General features: G+C 44.1%; 1 protein-coding gene and 1 long non-coding RNA gene across 3 annotated transcripts in view; one reads left to right on the top strand and one right to left on the bottom strand.

The window, feature by feature from the left end:
- The window catches only part of PRKCE (protein kinase C epsilon), a 546536-nt gene that overhangs the window by 485309 nt on the left and 39901 nt on the right, over positions 1–21326 (top strand). The window lies entirely within an intron of this gene.
- Positions 11929–21195, bottom strand: LOC138436976 (uncharacterized). Its single transcript, XR_011255699.1, has 4 exons — positions 20631–21195; positions 15583–16932; positions 13048–13191; positions 11929–12272 (listed from the first exon to the last, which is right to left on the bottom strand). It is a non-coding gene; the product is annotated as an uncharacterized lncRNA (long non-coding RNA).

Genomic DNA, 21326 nt, shown 5'->3' with positions numbered 1-21326 from the left:
CATTATGTTTCCCCTTAGGTGGTGAGGATTAGCACCTTTTCAAGCACAGAGTAATGAGGTTCCCAGTAATGAATGAAGAGACTTGTGAGGTGCATACTGATGCAAGGGGAAGCAAACTCAAGGCATGGCTGATTTCAAGCAACTGACAGTGGTCAAGCGATTTCTGAGTCTCCTAGTTAGAAACGTGGTTTTTAAATGCTGTGTGCGCAGTCATTCAGTCATGTCCAAATTTTTGCAACCCCATGGACTACATGCAGCCATTCAGGCTCCTCTGTCCTTGGGCAGTCTCCAAGCAAGAATGCTGGGGTGGGTTGCCATGCCCTTCTCCAGGGGATCTTCCCAACCCAGGGAGCAAACCCACGTCTCCCGTATTGCAGGCAGATTCTTTATGGACTGAGCCACCAGGGAAGCCTGATTTTCAAATGTTTGCTTGTAAACGAAGATACGAGGGCACTACTTTTATTTCTAGTTAAAATGGTGTTGCTGCCACGAGGAATATGAATAGACAGTCATCTGGGAAGAATTTCCTCTTAAGCAATGTGGTATTTCTTCAGTCATGTCCAACTCTTTGCAACCCCATGGACTGTAGCCCACCAGGCTCCTCTGTCCATAGGATTCTCCAGGCAAGAATACTGGAGTGGGTTGCCATTGCCTGCTCCACCTCTTAAGGAATAGTTCAATTTAATCAGCTGATATTAATAGACTCCAGTCCCTCCTCCTCTGTGAAACCTTATTTGACCAGTACCCTTGACACTACCCTATAATTCTATGTTCACTCCCCAGCTGGATGTCCCTATTTGTGTTTAAAAAAAAAGATGACTATGTGAATCATGGCTCTACATTTCTGTTAAGGCCTCTGGGTAGAGGAAAGAGGGCATATTCTGAGTCCTTAGTACCTCATTCCTTGATCTAACTTTGATAGACTTAAACACTTTAAAGACTGGGAACAAGTCTTATATCTCTCTGATCTTCCATTATATCTAACAAAGATCTTTACATAGTCCTTGTGGTGAATGATAATGATAATTGTGTTATATGTTTATATACCGTCAAATGACCCTGAACAATTAAAAATATTTCTCCACTAGCAGCCTCCATGTAATTTGTAAATATGGTGAGTCTCAAAAAGAACTCCTTACACACAGTTACATCTTTTCTAGAAAAAATATCACACTTGGATTCTCTCACTGGGGCACAAAAAAGACACTCTGGTAATGGTTTGTTTTGCCCACTTTAGCCATTAATTGCCCAATACTTTCTCTCCGTAGCGATTTCTGAAATTCTACTTCACTGACTTTAGTCATATATATGTATACAAACTTTAGAAAATTCGAATTCAGTTGATTTGCATTTATATTTATCTAAATATTAGTAAAAATGTCTTTGGAAAATGAATTGATGTTCTGTACACAGTCCACACATTCCACAGAACTCAGTGATCCATATTCTAACAGAAAGGAAAAATTAGCATGGTCCTCAGTGACTTTGGGGTTGCATTTTAGGTAGCAATGATTGGGTTTACTAGTTTGAGTTTCTGAGAATTCATCTGGAAGAGAGGAATCTTTTCTGAAGTTGGTCTATTGGACCAGAGTTTGGCTTTTATCATGCAGAACTTAAAGAGGGTAGGAGAGACAGAAGTCAGTTTCCTGGGTAGGGTTAACTATATCATCAGGAGGGAAGTGAATGAGTCATTCACTTCATCTAGCCAAAGTAACTGGTGAAGTTTTTCACCTTTTTAGTCTCTTTAAGTAATTTCCTTCTACTAAGTTCACACATGCCGATAAACACATACCAGAAATAAAAAAATTAACATGTGAAGGTACTTACTAGGTACATAAGTAAGCACCCTCTGAGAAAAACCAATGTTTCAGCCTATGACAATGAGTCATTCCTAATTCACATTAGGATTAAATAAGCATGAAAATCAACTTCCATTCCATATATAATTACTGCCGTAATAAACTGGAGTGTGAGTCAAAATCCAGTTGTACGTGTCTCCATTGTATCTAAGTGAAGTACTTGTTTAAAATGATTAAAAATTATTCAAGGCAAGTTAATCTGTACAAACATCAGGGCAAATGTAAGCAACAGGATTGGGACTGCCAAGCCATGGTACTAATAGCCCGACAGGTTGGTTCTTGTAGAGTGTGTCTATTAGGCAGTGTTATTTTATCAGCTTAGCATCCAAGCTGTGGCACAGACAACACTAAGTTTCCAGAAGAAAGTTACTTCATGGATCTTTCTTTAGTAAGTACTCCCAAGTGTTGCCTGTCTTGGAAGCTGACCCCCTTCAGCCCACAGAGCTCTCTCTGGATTTCCTCTGAGCACCTCTGTTCATTTTTAAGAAGTCAGCCATTACACTTTTAGTAGGTGCCAAATATATATATCCCAGACACTGTGAGAGGTCCTGTGGGGATGAAGTGGCGAACTCGACTGGGTCAGTTTGTCCCCTCCTTGTGCCCAGTGGGGGAGATAGACAAACAGGCGTTCACATTTCATTGTCACGAATAGTATGGTGGGGGAAGTCCAAATACCTTGGCACTTCTTAAGAGGAGCACTGAACCTAATTGGAGGAGCTCATAAAAGTTTCTTGCAGGAAATACTGGGAGGTGACCAGTGAGGAGTGGGAAAGAGTGTTCTAGGCAGAGAGGACAGTTTCTGCAAAAACCTAAACATGAGCACTTATTATTTATACCTTTTATTTCATACTTCTTGGTACTTGAATCTGTATTTCCCATTGTAGTGTTGGAGTAGAAGCTTTCTTTCCCAGCAGAAACTTTCTTTAGTATCCTTGGGTCTCCCCAAGAGTTTGGCAATTGTGTTTCCTTCCCACTTGCCTGGAGGGTGAATGGTGGTGCCCCAGGTTCTCAGGGAAGCTGGGAGGGAAGAGCGGGGGGAGCACAGGGGAAGCAGACCCTGTGCCTAGGGGTCAGGCAGCACTGAGGACAGACAGGGGTGAGACAAGGAGCCCTGGGTGGTGAAGACACGCCTCACTCAGTGCTGTTTTCCTTAAGGCCCAGCACTAATAGGCTTACCTGAGATGAGCTCTTTTGAAACATGAGTGTTGTCCTTGAGCTTTAAAAACTAGAGTCTATTTGTGCTATTTTAAGCTTCCAGACCCTTAGCCTAGGAGTTGAAGGGCAAAGTATGGAAAAAGGCAAGGCTTTGGGGCCAGAAAAGCCTACAGATTTGGGCCTTCCCAGTAGCTCTGCTGCTTTAGTTTCGATTCTTTATTTAGCTTTCAGGTTTGTTCAGTGCAAACTCGTTGATCCTTGCCCTTAAACAATTCATCATTGATATTTTCTTCACAGATTGCTAAAACTCTGGATTCCTCATCTCTTAATACAGTGTCCTACGGGAGGATTCCTCTAGGTTTTTATAATATGCTTAATGTTTTTTCTTATTTTGAAGATGGAGTAGAAACAGCTGTATAGACCTGTTTTTTTTTTTGTTGTTGTTTTTTTAAGGGAGAGAGCCTTAAACCAGCATCTGATCCTAACCTCTAAGCTGCTGGGTCATGTCAACATACACTGAGTAGCTGTTATTTGCCTCAGCCTTCTCTTAGAGCATGAAGACCAATGCAGTTGGTATTGCTGGTCCTCACTGTTCCCAATATCGGTTTCAGCTCCCAACCAGCACTGTGCGCAGAGTAAGTGGTCAAAAGGTATTTGTGAATGTATGGTGACTAGCAGGGCCTCTCCACTCTCAAAATCATTGGCCTGGCTCCTGAGATAGTTCCAAGTTTGTAAGCCTTTGACAATGAGCAGCTGTCATCACGAGCAACCCGTGTGAGTGAGGGGTATTTAGATTGGCCTGGGACTGGGAGGGGGTTAGTCAAGGGTCTTAATAGTAAGCACAGCTCTGGCTAACTTGTACAGAAAAGGAATTTGTTGGACAGAGATAGAGTAGATCATAGACACAACAGGCAAGCTGGAAAATCAAGGGGAAAATGGGCAGGGATCAAGGAGGCTGGACACAGCCATGTCTCTTAAACTTCACCATGGCACACCGCAGTCTGAACAGCTCACAGGTCCTTCATGCCTCATGCCTCAAAAGTCCTAGAAGTATCAAAATGGACATGTCTGAGTGTCCCATGCCCTTCCACAACTCACACCCAAGGTACCCACGCCCTCCTCCCATAACAAAGTCAACTAGAGTGGGAAATTAAGGCAAAATCTTAGCAATATAGCCCACATTCTACAATTCCTATTTATATTTCCTCATTCTGGTTTTCCCTTCTGTTGGTGGTGGTGGTGGTTTGCCACTGTGTTGCTCCCTTACAGTGTCACTTAAAATATAGTCAGTCTAAAAAATCCAACAGACTTTCAAATCTGTTTCTCTGGCAGATAGTAATTTTTCGGTTGGTTAGAGAGGAGTAAGAAACTAGTGGTTTGAATGATCATGTTTGGAAATTGCTCATGAAAGGGAATTAAAACTGATCTTTGTCAAGTACCCACTCTTTGCCAGGAACTGTAATGAATTCTTCACATATGATCTCATTTAGGCATCACAGTAAGCCTTTGGCATGAGTATTGTTACCCCCATTTTACAGGTGAGGGGCCTGTGGCTCTGTGAGCATCAGTCACTGTCTTCACATTATCCTTGATAATAATTCAGTCAGAGTAATCTTTAAGCTCACATCTGTGAAACATCACTGACTCCTGCTTGGTCTCTGGTTCTCTGCCTGACTAATCCTCCCATGGCATCACAGAGAGTCCCTGTCTTGGTGAACATCCCCTAATCCTTATGTCATTGACCTTTAACCAGTTTTCCAAGGGCCCCAAATCTAGATTTGCTTTTGACCATTAAAAATAAGACTGACAAGACAATGAAGTGTCCTTATTTAGAAATCAGGGCTGGATGACCACACAGCAAAAGACCTTCTGGTCTGAAGATTTGGGTGGGTGATCTTGGAGTGACAGCATCAGACAACAACCAGGCTGTCAGGGTTAATGACCTCTCTTGGCACTTGTGCTGGGGCAGGCACTGTGGGCCTGGGGAGGATGTGGATGGTGGAGCAGATGTGGTTCCTTCTCTGGGCAGCTTATAGCTTCTCAGGAAGTCCTTCAGTGCCAATGTCTCTACCATCCAGTGTAGACACACGTGGACTGTATGGTTAGGAGCTCGCTCTGCAAGGAGCAGGCCTTCGTTCCGACCTCGACACTAACCATGGGCTTCTAGACAAGCTGTTTACCCTCTCAAGTTTTGCCATCCATAAAACAGAAGTGATATTAATCCCATCTCAGAGAATTTGATGAGATCTTCTACATGAGGTGCAGCACGGTGACTTTAGGATTTTCTCCTGGCTCCAGCTACAAGTGGCAGAAGCCAAATATTAGAATTCTGTCTCTTGAAAGTTATCTCACAAAGGCCCAAGCACTTAGAAGGTGCTCAATAAATGCTTGTCACTTAGTGGAAAAGAAACCAGGACATGGACCAGAGTTCATCCCAGGCAAAGTATTGATAGCACTTTCATTTATTAACATATTATTTATTGTTATGTTAATTGATTATCAATTTCCATATTAGAATGTAAACTCCCTGAGGGCAGGGGATTTGTTTCATCCACGATGGTACTAGTCACACAGTAGCTGTTCAGTAAATATTTAAATGCATGAATAAATGGTCTTTCCTATGAAAGGGAAATAAGTTGGCTAGAAACCTGTGGGCAGTCTCTGCCCTGTAACCTCCTAGCCCTAGGCAGACCGTCCCACTGTCCCACGGAGACTCCAGCCAACTTGGGTTCCTGCTGGCAGCCATCCACAGGAAGCTGCCTGTGCCTGCCCCTGGCCCCAGCCAGCCAGCTCACCTGTGGGGCCCAGGGCAGAGCTTTTCAGATTGGCAACTGCTTAGTCTGATGTCATAAAACTCACTGAGAATTGCTGCCATTTGGATTTATGATTTTCATTGTTTTATAGTTTATAGTTGTGCCCTGCAGTGATTTTCCATTAAATCAGAACATTTATGTTTCAAAAAAGAGCTGATGTGGTTGTGAATATATATATATATATCTTAAAAGCTGATCGCTGGCAATTAAAAACTGACAGTTATGAGCAGATTAGGAAATTAGCATTTGTTTAATAAAGTTCTATTTGAAGCTCTTAGTGCCTGAAATGTTTTTCTAGCCTGATAAGGTGGCAGATTTTACGTTGGTATACACTGAAGGCTTCAAGTGTAATTGTTGTTTCTACCCCTGTTAGCATAAACCAGTAGGTAAAAATAAGTTGCAAACTTGGGAAGGGACCAATGACAGAGTATAGTCTAAGAAGTTACTAAAACTTCTATTGATTTTAGGTAAAACATATCCTATAGGTACATGTATTATACTATATATACATACAATAATTATATAGAATATGAATATATATATACAAATTATTATACTAAATATCATTATGTATATTAATCATAATAGATGCTTTGTTACAGACATACTTTGTGTAATAGGCAACATACAACTCCCAACATCTCTCTATATTTGGTACGTATTAATCCTACTATATATTATCTATATGTATAGTTCAGTTGACCCTTGAACAGCACAGGGATTAGAGGAACCAAGCAAAAAGTTACATGCAAGCTTCATGTATAAACTTCATACAAACTTCATGTAAAAACTTCATGTATAAGTTAGAATCAACCCTTCATACTCATGGTTCCATATTCATGGATTTAACCAACTGTGGAGTGTTCAGTACGTATTTATAGGAAATAAAACCACCAGATTGACTTGGTTTGATCTCCTTGCAGTCCAAGGAACTCTTAAAAGTCTTCTCCAACACCACAGTTCAAAGCATCAATTCTTCGGCACTCAGCCTTCCTTATGGTCCAACTCTCACATCCATACATGACTATTGGAAAAACCATAGCCTTGGCTAGATAGACCTTTGTCAGCAAAGTAATGCCTCTGATTTTTAATATGCTGTCTACATTGATCATAGCTTTTCTTCCAAGGAGCAAGCATCTTTTAATTTCATGGCTGCAGTCACTACCTGCAGTGATTTTGGAGCCCAAGAAAAGAAAGTCTGTCACTGTTTCCATTGTTTCCCCATCTATTTGCCCTGAAGTGATGGGACCGGATGCCATGATCTTAAGTTTTTTGAATGCTGAGTTTTAAGCCAGCTTTTTCACTCTCCTTTCACTTTAATCAAGAGGCTCCTCAATTCCTTTTTACTTTCTGCCATAAGGGTGATGTCATCTGCATATCTGAGGTTATTGACATTTCTCCCAGCAGTCTTGATTCCAGCTTGTGCTTCATCCAGCCTCGCATTTCACATCATGTACTCTGCATGTAAGTTGAATAACCAAGGTGACAATATACAGTCTTGACGTATTCCTTTCCCAGTTTGGAACCAGTCCATTGTTCCATGCCCAGTTTTAACTGTTGCTTCTTGGCCTGCATACAGATTTCTCAGGAGGAGGTAAGGTGGTCTGGTATTCCCATCTCTTAAAGAATTTTCCACAGTTCATTGTGATCCACACAGTCAAAGGCTTTGGCATAGTCAATGAAGCAGAAGTAAATGTTTTTTTGGAACTCTCTTGCTTTTTCTATGATTCAGCGGATGTTGGCAATTTGATCTCTGGTTCCTCTGCCTTTTCTAAATCCAGCTTGAACATCTGGAAGTTCAAGGTTCCCATACTGTTGAAGCCTCACTTGGAGAATTTTGAGCATTACTTTGTTAGCATGTAAGATAAGTGCAATTGTGCAATAGTTTGAACATTCTTTGGCATTGCCTTTCTCTGGGATTGGAATGAAAACTGACTTTTTCCAGTCCTGTGACCAGTGCTGAGTTTTCCAAGTTTGCTGGCATACTGAGTACAGCACTTTCACAGCATCATCTTTTAAGACTTGAAATGGCTCAGCTGGAATTCCATCATGTCCACTAGCTTTGTTTGTAGTGATGCTTTGTAAGGCCCTGTTGACTTCGGATTCCAGGTTGTCTGGCTCTAAGTGAGTGATCACACCATCGTGGTGTTTTGGGTCATTAAGATCTTTTTTTGTATAGTTCTTCCATGTATTCTTGCCACCTTTTCTTAATATGTTCTGCTTCTATTAAGTCTATACCATTTCTGTTCCTTTTATGTGCCCATCTTTGCACAAAATGTTCCCTTGGTAGCTCTAATTTTCTTGAAGAGATCTTAAGTTTTTCCCATTCAGTTGTTTTCCTCTATTTCTTAGCATTGACCATTTAGGAAGGCTTTCTTACCTCCCCTTGCTGTTCTTTGGAACTCTGTATTCAGATGGGTCTCATCCATATCTGTGCCCAAACAACCTGCTCTACTGTGAGGATATGTTCAGCTGGTGATTGCCAGCCAAGTCACTCTGAATTTTAGCTGAATGACATCACGAAAATCCAAATTCTGCTTCAAGAATGGTCCTATGGTTTAAAAAAGAAAAAAAAAAAAAAGGCAGCTGACTCCGGCTGGATTTAGAGGTGGGATAAAGAGGCAGCCACTAGGAGAGTCCTAGAGGGAACCTCCGCCCCCTCCAGGCAGAATTTGGAAAGTGGTATCACACCATCTCCTCCACTAACTCTCCAGTCTTCTGACAAGTCTTTGGAGGTTCCTGAGGGAAGTTGTATATATCAAGCTGCAAATGCCCATCTTAGCTTAATGACACTTAACAGATTTGCAAGTCATCAGAAGGACTTGTCGTTTAGGGGAGAGTAATTTTTCAAGGTAAGGGAGTGAAAAATATATCCTGAGTGCAGTTGCCCCCTCCAGTGGAGCAGTAGGTAGGGAGTGCCAGGGAGGGCAGCCACAGGGCCATGAGGCTGGTGGAGTAGCAAGAGGGACCCAGGAAACTGGACTGATGTTGGGCTGGGTGCACCCACTCACGAGGAGGAGGAGAGGAGGAAGCTGCTAGGTCTTTCTCAGTTAGAGCCTGGAAGCCTCCTGGAGAACATGGAGCTCCAGTGTGTTTTCTCTGAGTGAAAGTTCTTCCTATGTGGACACTAGGTTGTCTTATGCAGGGACATATCTCCCAGTGTCACTTGCAGAACTGTTACGTTATTTTTTTTCCTGAGTGAAATTTTGGAAATTCCTTCTCTTTTTCCCATTGACAAGTTTGACATTTTCTTTTCTTTACTAACACTATTCACCAGGCCACCCCTGGCACATGATACCTCTGTTGATTTGGCAAGTCATTCTTAAAATGTATAATTTATTATTAGTGCGTACTAAGTTACTTTAGTTGTGTTCAACCCTTTGTGACCCTATGGACTATAGCCTGCCAGGCTCCTCTGTCCGTGAGATTCTCTAGGCAAGAATACTGGAGAGGGTTAGAATACTAGAGTAGGTTATTGTTAGTAGTATTATCATTACTATTATTATTATTTCTAAATTTTAGTCACAAAGCATAAAGAGAAAATATCATAAATATAAATAAAGGTAAGCATTGTATCTCCCTGGGCCTAAGTTGGATAGAAAGAACTTGGAGCTGCTGGATCACCAAACTTGAGGCCCCCAGCAGCACGGCAATAACTGCCCAGGCCCTTTGGTAGACTGTTCCTCCTCCTCGGGCTTCCTGGACATTGAACCTCCTGAGCTTCCTCTCTGGTTGTTTGATTGCAAGTCCCACCCGTTAAATGCTGGGCTTGCGCACAGACCAATTTTAGCTTTCTTCTCTTCTCACACTGTACCATCTGTCTTCTCAGAAAATCCCACCCACACTCATTCATTCTCCATCCCAAACCTTCCTATGTCACCACCTGGTCAGTATGTTCAGTTAGGTGTTGCCAAGGCATCTCACACTCGGGCTATGCGAGTTGAACTACTGTCAACCCCTGCCCTCACTCCACAACCTGGACCTCCCCAGTATATATATAGTAGGTGCCTCATAAATATCTATCAAGTGGAGCACTCTTCAGTGCTCCCGCACTCCCAGCTCTAACTGTCTTTGTTTCATAAACGCTGCCAGATTATGTCCTCCCTGATAAAAGAGAGGAAACTTTTTGACCTGCCTCGTCCTCACGGACCTGTGCCTCCCCCTTAGCCCAAGCCCACAAACACACGTGTGGCATGAACACAGCACGTACCCGTCACTAGCAGCGTGTATGCCTACACATGAGCATACACCTACACCTCTAATCAGCTGAAAAGCACCACTCGGTCTCAAAGCAAATACCTTCTGTGGCCAAATTAAACAAATATAAATATACAGCTTCTTTTTTAAAGAATAATAAAATCTGTTTTCTGTCCCTTCAGAGGTCAGTCCATTTTCAGCTCCCTGGCCTTGCCGGAGGCCTCTGACATCCTCCAAGTAACTTGAGTGACCCCCACTTTGCAGGAAGACGTGCTTGCCCTACATCCTCCTCAACTTGTTGGAGTTGCATTTGCGTTTTCTCAGCTCTTTATCTGGGCTGGGCTGACCTGTGAGGGACTGACCACTCTCTGAGCACATGGCTCCTTGCGTAGCTGGACAGGGAAGCCGTACACTCACAATACGGCAATTTCTCATCCTGACAAAAGCGTCTGAAGAGTGGTTTTCTGGCCTCCCTGTCCGGGAATTCTGGGCCCTGACTAGGGTTCCATAGTCCACTTCCGCCAGACTCCAGGCACGCCCCCTGGAGGATACTCAATAGGGTACTCTTGGTCCTTTAGCTGGAATAGCCCTTTATATGATGACAGAGTGCTGGCTGAGTTCTGAGCTGCAAATCGCTGGGCCCAAAAAAGACAAGACCAGCAGCCCTTGCCTTCTAAGGACAGTGATGGTATCCTGTTTGCCCTCTGGTATAGAACTTACCATCCCAAGTGTTCTGGACTCATGTCCACTTGTGTCTTAAAGACAGAGAGCTTTCCTTGAGGAGAGGGACTGTGTCCTCTCTTAGTATCCACAGGGCCCAGCTCTAAAGCAGACCCTGAGCAGCATCTCAGTAAATAGTCTAAAGCATTATGTAGCAGGGCCAAGTAGGCAATGGATGTATTAGGAGTTGTTGTCGTGCCACTAAGTAGACTGTCCTTAGAATGGGCTTAATATGGATCCCGCCCGTTATATGGATCCAGACACTCACAAACATGAAGGCCAGGCATTTTGAAGGCTCTAGGGACCAAGATGCAGACACAAAGACATAGTTCTCATGGAGCTCATGTGAGGGAAACTGTAAACTCAAGGACATAAGCAAGCAAAGTAATTGCAAGTTGTAATCATTGCTGCATAGGAAATGACCAGGGTGACTGAAAATAAAGGAAGGGGAGGGGCAAGAGGTGATGGCATGCTTTAGACAGGGTGGCCAAGAAATGCATCTTTAAAAAAAGGGGATGGAGACCAGAATGCCAGGGAGCCTGTTCTCTAGGGAGAGGAAACAGCCATGTGGGAAAGGTCTCAAAGCAGGAAAGTGCTCAGTGAGCTTGAGGAGCTGTCACACAAACCCTGTGGCTGGACAGAGGGGAAATGGGCACCAAATGAGACAGGGGAGGGCCAGCCCTAAGGCCGGAGTACGGCTCTCAGGTGCCGATCTGACTGCCATGGAAGTTGCTGGCGTCAACAAAGGGTTCTTCCCGTGTGAAACCAGAGCATGGACTGGAAGGTGCAAGGGAACCTTAGAGTCAGCTGCCTCTGGGAGTTTGGCCTTAGTTTTAGTATTTTTTTAAAGAACAGTGTATCTTAGTAGTTGCGTATGTTATCTGAAAATAGGATCATCTGACTGGAGGAGCCTGATCCACAAAACTCACTTCTCTATTCATTCCTTTGTTCATTCCTCTGACCAACAGGTATGGAGAAGCTAGGATGCTTCCGGCACTGGAGGATTCCCAGGCCCTGCCCCAGTGGAGCTGGGCATTGTGGAAGACAGGTACTCCTAGTGGGGCCTGTACCAAGATATGGAGGCAGGAGGCAGTCTCAAACATCTAGGAAACTACCCACAGGCCCCACGTTTGGATTTTGAGGGGGTATGTTGAGGGATGAGGCTGAAAGGCCAGGCTCGTGGAGACCACACAGCATCTCACATACCATGTTAGAAAGCCAGTTCATGGGGTGCCCTTGAATAAGGCAAATAGTAGGAGAGAGTGGTCAGATTTACATTTTGTATCAAAATGTCTGCTGGCAAAGGTTTGCTCAGGAGTAGAAAGGGAAACATTTGGTATCCAACAGCCAGGATTGCAAGTTCAAGCTTGGTGTGTTCCAGCTGCCTTAGCTTCCCAGGATATTAGAGGAAGGGTCCTGGGGGATTATAAGCTCAGAAAAGCAGCTTGCTTGAAGTCACCATTGTCCTTGGTCCTGGTCTATACACTGAACCCCAGATAGCCATTTCAAAGCCGAGTTGATTGATGACCTGGAGAGGAATGAGAGGACTAGGTGTTAAGTGTCCGGTCAGGGCAGCCCATCCTCCTTGCTGAGGACACAAGTCAAGGCCTATTTCCCACCAGTGGAGGTCAGGATATTATCCGTGAGTATTAAGGATAAGAATTTGCTTTCATTACTGTGGGTGGAAAAAAAAAATAGTAATTGGAGAATCATGCGATCAGACAAGTGATTCGACAGTGATTCCAAGTCTTAATGCCCAGGTACAGCCCCAGGCTGTTTATTTTGGCCATGAACAGGGATGCTCTTTCACACCTCAGGTTTCCAGTTGTCTGCTGCCTTCAGACAGGGGGTCTTCTATTTGGTCCAAACTGCAGAGTGTAGCTTATCAGTTACATCTTATAACCATGTTGCCATGAGACAAGAGCAACCACCACCCCAAAAGCAAAAATTGGGTTTTCAATCCCACAAAAGGGCAAAAGCGTGGTACAGCATTTTTTTCCTCCCCAAATGACACAGCAAAATGGGATTGAGAACATGAGAGTTGATATCAGACAGCCCAGGTCAGTGACATCTGAGACCCTTCTTCCTCCTCTTTAAGAAGGAGAGAATAATAATCTGACCAGATTCATAGACTATTTGTGAGATTAAATGAGATAATGTGTGTAAAAGATGTACCGCTGAGCCTGGGCATACAAAAGCATCTGAAAAAAAAATAGTGGTTATGACTTGGTTCCTAAATGAATGAACTTTTCCCTATGACTTGGAGAAAGATTTCTCTGCAGATTTTTTTTTAAATCATTTACCTTGGTTCTGAGAGCACATTATGCTTTTCTGTTTGATGGACAGGCAGGAGGTGCAGTCTCCTAGGCAGGCTTCTCATGTGCCATCCCGTCTGGCATAGGGTCGTACTTGAGTGACATGGCCTCCCTGGGAGAAATGGGAGGTGGCTGCAACAGAGAAAGCCGGGAGAAAGGATGACAGCTGGTCACCAGCATCTGCTGCCATCTTGAGGGTAGTCTGCATTGAAGCGGCAAATGGTCTTTCTGTTGAACTTATTATTAAGTTTGTGAAAGTGTTTGACGTCATCTGCCAGAAGAGCCTGGATTCCCATCTGATTAACCACAGTCATTTGCAAGTCTCCACTGCTTGCCCAAGAACAAGCAGAGTTTCTTCATAACCTCCCCCTGAGGGCCTGTTCTCTGGTGATCCAAATACTTGGCATCCCAAGAAGTAATCTTTTGCATCTCTTATCTTCACATAAATGGAAGAATTTACTGTCGTTTCTGTGGCACTCAGGCCTGAGCTTTGTGGAATTAGCCTGCTGGTGGGGAGCACATACCAGGAAGTGAGGGCACTGAGAATGGAGCCAGGGTGAAGGAGACAGGCACATATGGGTCTCTTCCTTTAGGGCATGTTTTCAAGTCAAGAAAAACATTTTTTTTTTTTTTTTTTTTTTTACTTTTTTCTTCTGAGTCTCATGGGTGCCAACCCTTTGCTAAACGCTCTGTGGTTTACAGAAGAGTTTCTTGGCCTTTATTCCTGGGAAATCTAACCATCAAATTGGGGCACTATAATTTTACAAATGGCAAAGAATGACATTTTCAGTCAAGATGGTGCTATGGGAGGAAAAGAGGGCTGTACCCAACTTCTGAAGTGCCAACCCCAACTCACGTCACTAAGCTTTGTGTTCCCCAGGCTCTTTGTCTGTGAATTGGGGGTGGTGCTACCCACTGCCCAGGGCTGTTGTGGTGAGTAAGAAAGATAAGGCATGTGGTAGCCTTAAGGATGTGTAAGCCCAGAGCTTAGGAACAGGTTACAGCGGCGAACCACAACCACCCTGTGGGCCCCACTCCCAGCTGTGGAGATCCCAGGTCCCGAGCAGTTTGCTAACTAAGGGTCTGGGAGCTGTCACGGCAGTCCTGATTAGAAACACCTGTGTTGCCCCACCCCACACCGCCCCCCTCAGTCCCTACCTTCTTCCCATTGTTTTCTCCCCTGGGGCTGTAGGTGTTCCCATCAGGTGTCATTCCTCAGGCCCAGGGGAAAGGAATCTGTGATTTTTCTCGCTGGGCTATACTGAAAGTTTCAGTCTCTGTCCCCTTTAAGTGTCAACTGTCGCTTTCTCTCATATGTTACAGTTGCACAGGCTTCCATTTTTCAGCCCGTAGTGTCTCTCTGTGTGGCTTATACACAGTAGGATGTGCTTGTTAGTTGCTTTGTCATGTCCGACTTTTTGCGACCCCGTGGACTGCAGCCCATCAGGCTCCTCTAGACACAATACGAGCTAATAGGTATTTTTCAAAAGTTCTAGTGACTTGCCCTCACATGGCAGGTGGGTTTGAAGCAGTGACTGTTAGAGAGCCCTGCAGAGTACTGGGGTAGCTACAGTGTCTCAGGCATTGTGCCTGAGCTTTCACCTTGGTTACAGCATTCAGTCATGGCAGTGTTCTGCTTGTTTTACAGATAAGAGCGCCGAGTCCTAAAGGTACTAGTCCAACACCATCCAACTAAAAAGCAGCCTAGTTAGGATTTAGATGCAGAACGGTCTCACTGTCCATCAGGAAGAGACAAGTGGGGGTACCTCCCCAGCATCTCAGGTCACAACACAGAGGCATCCACAATTTCCTTGGCCTTTAAGTGCATAAACAGCCATGGGGAGGGCGGGTAGGGGTGTACAATTCTAAGAAGCCAAATTATGTATTTCAAACTATCGTGGATACATTTCTAGAGATATCAACAGTTGATTCCATGTCATGCTAAAAGTATACTTTTGGTAAAAGTTAAAAGTATAATTCAACCTAGTGCTATTCTCCCCCCATCTCTAACAGATGTGGTAGAAAGACCTCACTTCTCCCCAGCTCACAGCAAATTCATTGTAGGGACCTTTGCTTTCACTCAAAGCCCCCTTTCCCTTTTTTCAACACAAAAAACTAGTATAGTTGATCAGAGAAGAAAAGTTAGGGTTTTTTTTCCCCTCCTTAAAACCAACTGCTAGGCCTCCCTGCCATCCCCATAGGTTTTATAGAATTTTTTAAGGTATCTTGTTTAGAGAATTTCCTTTCTTGCTGTCTTTGGAATTTTTGGAAGAGAGCTATGCTCCTTCCCCAAGGGAGCCTTGGTCATACCATCCTGCCTCTAAATCAGCCCATCCCTGTCAGCCACTGAGACCTCTCAGACTCTGTAGTCCCCTTCTCACCACAAAGCCTTCCTTTCCCAGCCCAAAGGATCTGGGCCCAAGCAGCAGATAGAGATTTTCAGCTCAAAGGTGGGTCTTGTATTTGGCATAAGGTGGTCACGGGCAGCTGTGTGGAATTAGCATAGCATTGCTTCTCACTGACCTGAGGCCTTGGGCAAGTAACTCGCCTTTTCTAAGCATTCATTTCTTCATACATTTAAAAAGGTGGTTGTTGATGCCAGATGTCAGAAGGGTGGCTGTGGTCAGGGTTCTTGTCTCCCGGGATGAAATGGCAGAGGATACCGTAGGCAGATGCACCCTCTCCTGGTAGCCAGAGCATGGCTCCCAGATCCCTCTTTGGCTTCATGATCTGGGTCAGGCCGTCTTGGAGCTTTGGATCACTGTTTAAGACTTAAATTTGAGAAGCAGTTGTCCACCAGAGGCCCTGCAAGGAGATGTTTAACAATGTCTAGAGCCATTTTTCTTGCCTGGAGAATCCCAGGGACAGAGGAGCCTGTTGGGTGCTGTCTATGGGGTCGCACAGAGTCAGACACGACTGACGCGACTTAGCAGCAGCAGCAGCAGCGCCATTTTTGGTTGTTACGAATTGGTGGGTGGGGGTCCCTGAGAGCATCTAATGTGTAGAGACCGAAGATGCTACCAAACATCCTACAACGCACAGGACAGCCCTCCCACAACAAAGAATTATCCAGCATCGAATACCAATCCAATGTGCCAAAGGTGAGAAACCCTGGACCGGAGGGACAGTATGTGCCCTGCTCCCTAACTCTTTCCCTCCAGTCCCCACACACCCCATTTTGACCTCTAGCAGCTGTGGGACTAATAGAGCCTCCATGGACGTTCTCACCAGTCCTCCGTCTAGTAGAGAAATACAGGAAGGTAGCCTTCATCCAGGTGCCACGTGACAAGTGTGTTGTGCCTGAGGAAGAAATTCTGGGAGCACCCTCCCCCTAAAATCAGGGACTACTAAAAGTGCTCACTATCACCATTATTCTTTAGCATTGTTCTCAAGGTTCTAGTCAATACAACCAGATGGAAGAAATGGGTTAGAAATATAATCACTGAAAAGGAAGAGATAAAAATAATCACTAATACAGATGATTTGGAAAAGCCAGGAGAATCAACTGGAGAACTCCTTTACAAAAACAAAAGTTCAGTATAGCATCAGAGCACAGAATGGCCAGCAGAAATCAATAGTTAGTGCAAACATGTGTAACTTGATAGAAAATATAATGGAAGACAAGACTGTATACAATAGGAATGTGAAATATAAAATAGTAACTTGGGTTATTTAGAAGTAGATTCAGTTTGCAATTAACATGTAAAATCCAGACAACAGTGCTTTAAATAAAATACAAATTTTTCTTTTTCATGTGAATGTTATCTGGAAGTATAGGTAGTCCAGTGACCATTCCTGGGGCAGGGTCCTTATCTTCAGGGTTGAAGGTGGCTGCTAGGACTCCAGGCATTACAGCCGCATTCAAGTAATAGGCTAGAGGAAGAAACGAAAAAGAAGAGTAAGTCTCTTCCTTTCAAAGAGACTTTCACACATCTGATTGGCTAGAACCTAGTCACATAACCATGCCCAGCTCTAAAGAAGGCTATAAATCCTAGTTTATAGCTGCATCACTGTGTGCTTGGCTTAAAAGAAATCAACATTCTCTCACTATGGCAGAAAGTGAGAATGAATATTGGGACCACGGGCAGACTGCCATGAAATGTAACAAAAAGGTAAAAGATCTATGAGAGAGAACTTTAAAATGCTCCGACAGGACACAGACGAGACTTGAACAAATGGAAAGACAAACAATGATATTGAATTGGAAGACTCAACATCACAGAAGGATCAATTCTCCCTGAGTTAATTTATAACTTTAAACATGTTTCCAATAAAAACATCACTAAGAATTTTTTTTAACTAGACAGATGATTCTAAAGTTCAAATGGAAAAATAAATAAGCAAGAGTAGCCAGGAACTTTTGAAAAAGGAGAAGGAGGGGACCAGCCCTACTGTCAATTAAAATATATTTTAAACCTACAATAATTTAAAAAGTGTGGTACAGATCAATGTTATAGAGTGAAGAGTAAAGGAATAAATCCAAATATATATGAACATTTAATACCAGTATTTGATAAAGGTAGTTTTTCAATCAATGAGGAAAAGATGAACTACTTAACATATGGGATTGGGACACTTTACTAAAAGTCTGAAAACAAAGTTGGATCTATATTCCCCACGTTTTATCAAGATAAATTCCAAGCATATCACAGACTTATCTGTATATAATGAAAGCATAAAAGTACTAGTGAAAAACCTTGGGAGAATGCTTTTATAACTTTGAAATAGGTAGGACAAAGCCTTTCAAATGAAAACATAAACTCTAAAACCTATAAGCTTAAACATCAATTCACTTACATCAAAAATAATATTGGCCTGGCAAGAACTGGCATATGCAGTGTCCAAGTCAAAGAGTAGACTGACACAAGCATTTGCAATTCTCAGCCCACACAAAGGTTGTTTCCTAATATAGAAAGAGCTCCTGGCAGTCAACAAAAACACACACCACAGAACGAAAATGGGTAACAGACAATCCACAGAGAAAAAAAAAAATACAGAGCACCTTCAGACATGGGAAAATTGCTCAAACTTACAGAGAAACCTAAGGATACATACTGAAGTACTGCTTTTACCTATCAGACACCAGAAACCTGGTAACACAGCAGGGTAGCAAGCAGGAACTATCACCTATGCTTCTGGAAGTATAAATTGTTCAGCCTCCAAGGAGAGCAGTTTGACAACATTCATCAAAATCTACATTTTTGTACTATTAGACTCAAATTTCTAGGATATATGCACAAGTACCTTCATATATGTAAAGATTTCATAGGTACAAGCTAAGTCACAGCAGCACTATTTATAATAGCACAATATTAGAAGCATCTTAAACAGGCCCCCCAAAATTATGATGGAGTATTATGCAACCATAAAAAAGAATTTGGAGGCTCTTCATGTACCAAGACAGAAAGATGTCCAATATATCCAGTAAATGAGTAAAAGATACAAGGTACAAATGAGTGCATATAACAAGCTCCCAGTTAGTTAAAGGAGAGAAATGAATGTGTATTCACATTTTCTTATTTACATCTAAAGTGTGACCAAGAGGATGCACAAAGAATAAGTTAAAAGCAATTGCCTGTAGCGGGGAAGGGACAGAGGCAGAGGGGAGAATATTTCCTGTATGCCCTTTACACTTTGAGTTTTATACATGAATGTATTACCAACTGAAAAAGATTGAGTGAAACTATTAATAGATCCGCTTAATAAAGGCCAGTCACATTGGCTCATATATAGGGAAAGGGATGTTGCTGTATTTGTTTCCATTATTTAAAAAAAGAAAAAAAAAAACCTACTCCTTAAACCAAAGGATTAATGATTTCAAAATGTGGTGTTGGAAAAGACTCTTGAGAGTCCCTTAGACTGCAAGGAGATCAAACCAGTCCATCCTACAAGAAATCAACCCTGAATACTCGTTGGAAGGACTGATGCTGAAGCTCCAGTACTTTGGTCACCTGATGCAAAGAGCTGACTCATTGGAAAAGACCCTGATGCTGGGAAAGATTGAAGGCAGAGGAGAAGAGGGTGACAAAGGATGAGATGGTTGGATGGCATCACCAATTCAATGGACATGAACTTGGGCAAACTCTGGGAGATCGAAAGAGGGAGGCCTGGCATGCTGCAGTACCTAGGGTGGCAAAGAGTTAGACATAACTTAGCAACTGAACAACAACTGCATAGACAGTGTTCCAGTCCTCAAAAGTGCCCTGAATTGTATTGGGGGATTGAATAGAGAAGGACTGATGTCTAGGCAGGAGCCCCTCTTTGCAAAGCTGTCAGTCCCCAAGTTTGGCAAGTACCTACTCCTTGCTCTGCTATGACCCAAGGGCCAGGAGAAATTCCCTCAAAAGGAAAAGTCCAGTCACTCTGCCATGCAAACTGGACTGCAGAGAAGGCAAGGCTGGGAAAGGACTGTTTCTGACCCCACTACTTGGGGAAGCTTAGAGATCCCTAGAAAGAGGCAGCACTAGAAGCCCAGAGGAGAGAAATCCTGGGGCAGGAAGAGCAAGTAGAAAGGCAGGGAACCGCAATGCTGGTTGGAGAAAGGAGGGAGACCACGAGGGGACCACAGTCTTCAGCCGGCTGCACAGCAAGCAGAATTTCAAGGCTACCCCTTCCCCGGGCAGCCTTCATCCCCTCCCCTCCTCTCTCTCCACCTGAGCAACCCTGGCCCTGGGCTTTCCTGAGCGCTGCCATCCCCTGAAACCCCACCTGGGAAACTCACTGAGAGCCTGAGACAGGACATGTTTGGTCCCTGTGGTATTTTTCTTTTCAATGAGACTAGAAGACCCCCCAGAGAAAGAGTTCCACCAAGGGCCTCTCAGGCACCCAGGGGTCTTTCAAGCTATGCTAATCTTTACTGTTACAAGGAAAGGAACATAAATCATGAAGTCTTCCCTGGGACTTGGTTTCGTGTGGGGAGTTGAAGTTTAGATAAATACAGACGGTAGAGGGGCAATCTGAGGAATATGTCAGGCACAAGTGACAAGACAGCAGGAAGAAATGCTTTGGCCTGGGTCCTCCCTTCGCTGCAGCAGAGGGGCAGCTGCCAGCAAAATGTGCTCCGTCCTGGCGGCCACCCTGGCCTTCCTTCATTAGGATTGGCTTCTCTCTCCTAGAAGCAGAGGGGCAGAGAACCCAGGGATGACGTGCGCCTGAGCCAGGGCAAGGGAGGGCAGAGAAGAATGGGAGACAGGGAGGAACTGAAGGTTCCACCTTCTCTTACTCTGAGTAGGAGCCCCAAGCCGAAGGAAAGGCTGAGCTTGATGGACCGGAAATGCTGAGTCTCGATTTTCAGAATGAGGGCAAGGTTCAGGCTGGCTCAGAATCTACTGAATCTATTCCATTCACACAGAAGCAAACGAGTCTTTCCTGTGACATAATGAGCATTTTCAAAGAGAGTGCTTTGAGCAATGGCATGCGGGGCTCCTTTTAAATTTGGAGTTGGTGGCTGGCATTGAAAATCTGTCACTGAGAAGGCCAGAAGGTGGGGGAGTGTCATACCCAGAGGCAGTGGTGCCCAGCTTCAGGTTCTAGATCCATCAGCACCCTGTCACCTTACAGAAATCACTTACCTCTTCCGTCTTCCCTTGGTTAGTTTCTGCCACTGTCATGCAGAGTGCTCTTCCTAACGGTCAGTTGTTCAGAATACGACTGTGGTTTGTCAACGACCAGGCGCGCTTCCCGCAGGCTTTGGTTATTAGCAGCCTGAGTGTTGCCGTGCTGATCCTGGTGGGCAGGGGTGGGTCTTGGAAAAGCAGCTCCAGTCTAGAGAGCAAGCAGGGGCCCTAACTCGGTGGGGCCCTGAGTCAGCCTCAGCCACTCGCACGTTTGCAGGACTCCCAGCTCCCTCTCTGTTGCCTCATGTGTAAAGGTGTTAAAGATGGGCTACTTTGACACACTCACCACAGTAGTCCTTCCCACCAGCGCATGAGATTACAGACCTGCACAGGACCTAACCCCTGTAGTGATTGTCCCCCAGGCTACCTGAGCCCAGGCCGTGTTCCTCTCGTCATTTTCCACCCTCATCGCCCCAGCTAGAACCCAGCCTTGACCACACACAGAGGCCAGAGAGGGGACTTGGTGAGCCCTGGTCCCAGGGGCTCGGCTGATCGGATGCACCCTTCTTTCTGTAGTTCCCAGGCATTTGCTTAGAGCAGCACATTTTATGTGCTTTCTTTTTTCTCAAGAAGTCCCAGCTGTACGAGGAAATGGGGCCACGGGTGCAAGACAGGCCAGCCTTAGAGTGCTTCCTGCTGCACCTTTGCACT

The sequence above is a fragment of the Ovis canadensis genome, chromosome 3, assembly GCF_042477335.2.
Source record: "Ovis canadensis isolate MfBH-ARS-UI-01 breed Bighorn chromosome 3, ARS-UI_OviCan_v2, whole genome shotgun sequence".
NCBI lineage: Eukaryota > Metazoa > Chordata > Mammalia > Artiodactyla > Bovidae > Ovis > Ovis canadensis.
This window is presented reverse-complemented; position numbering and strand designations above follow the sequence as displayed.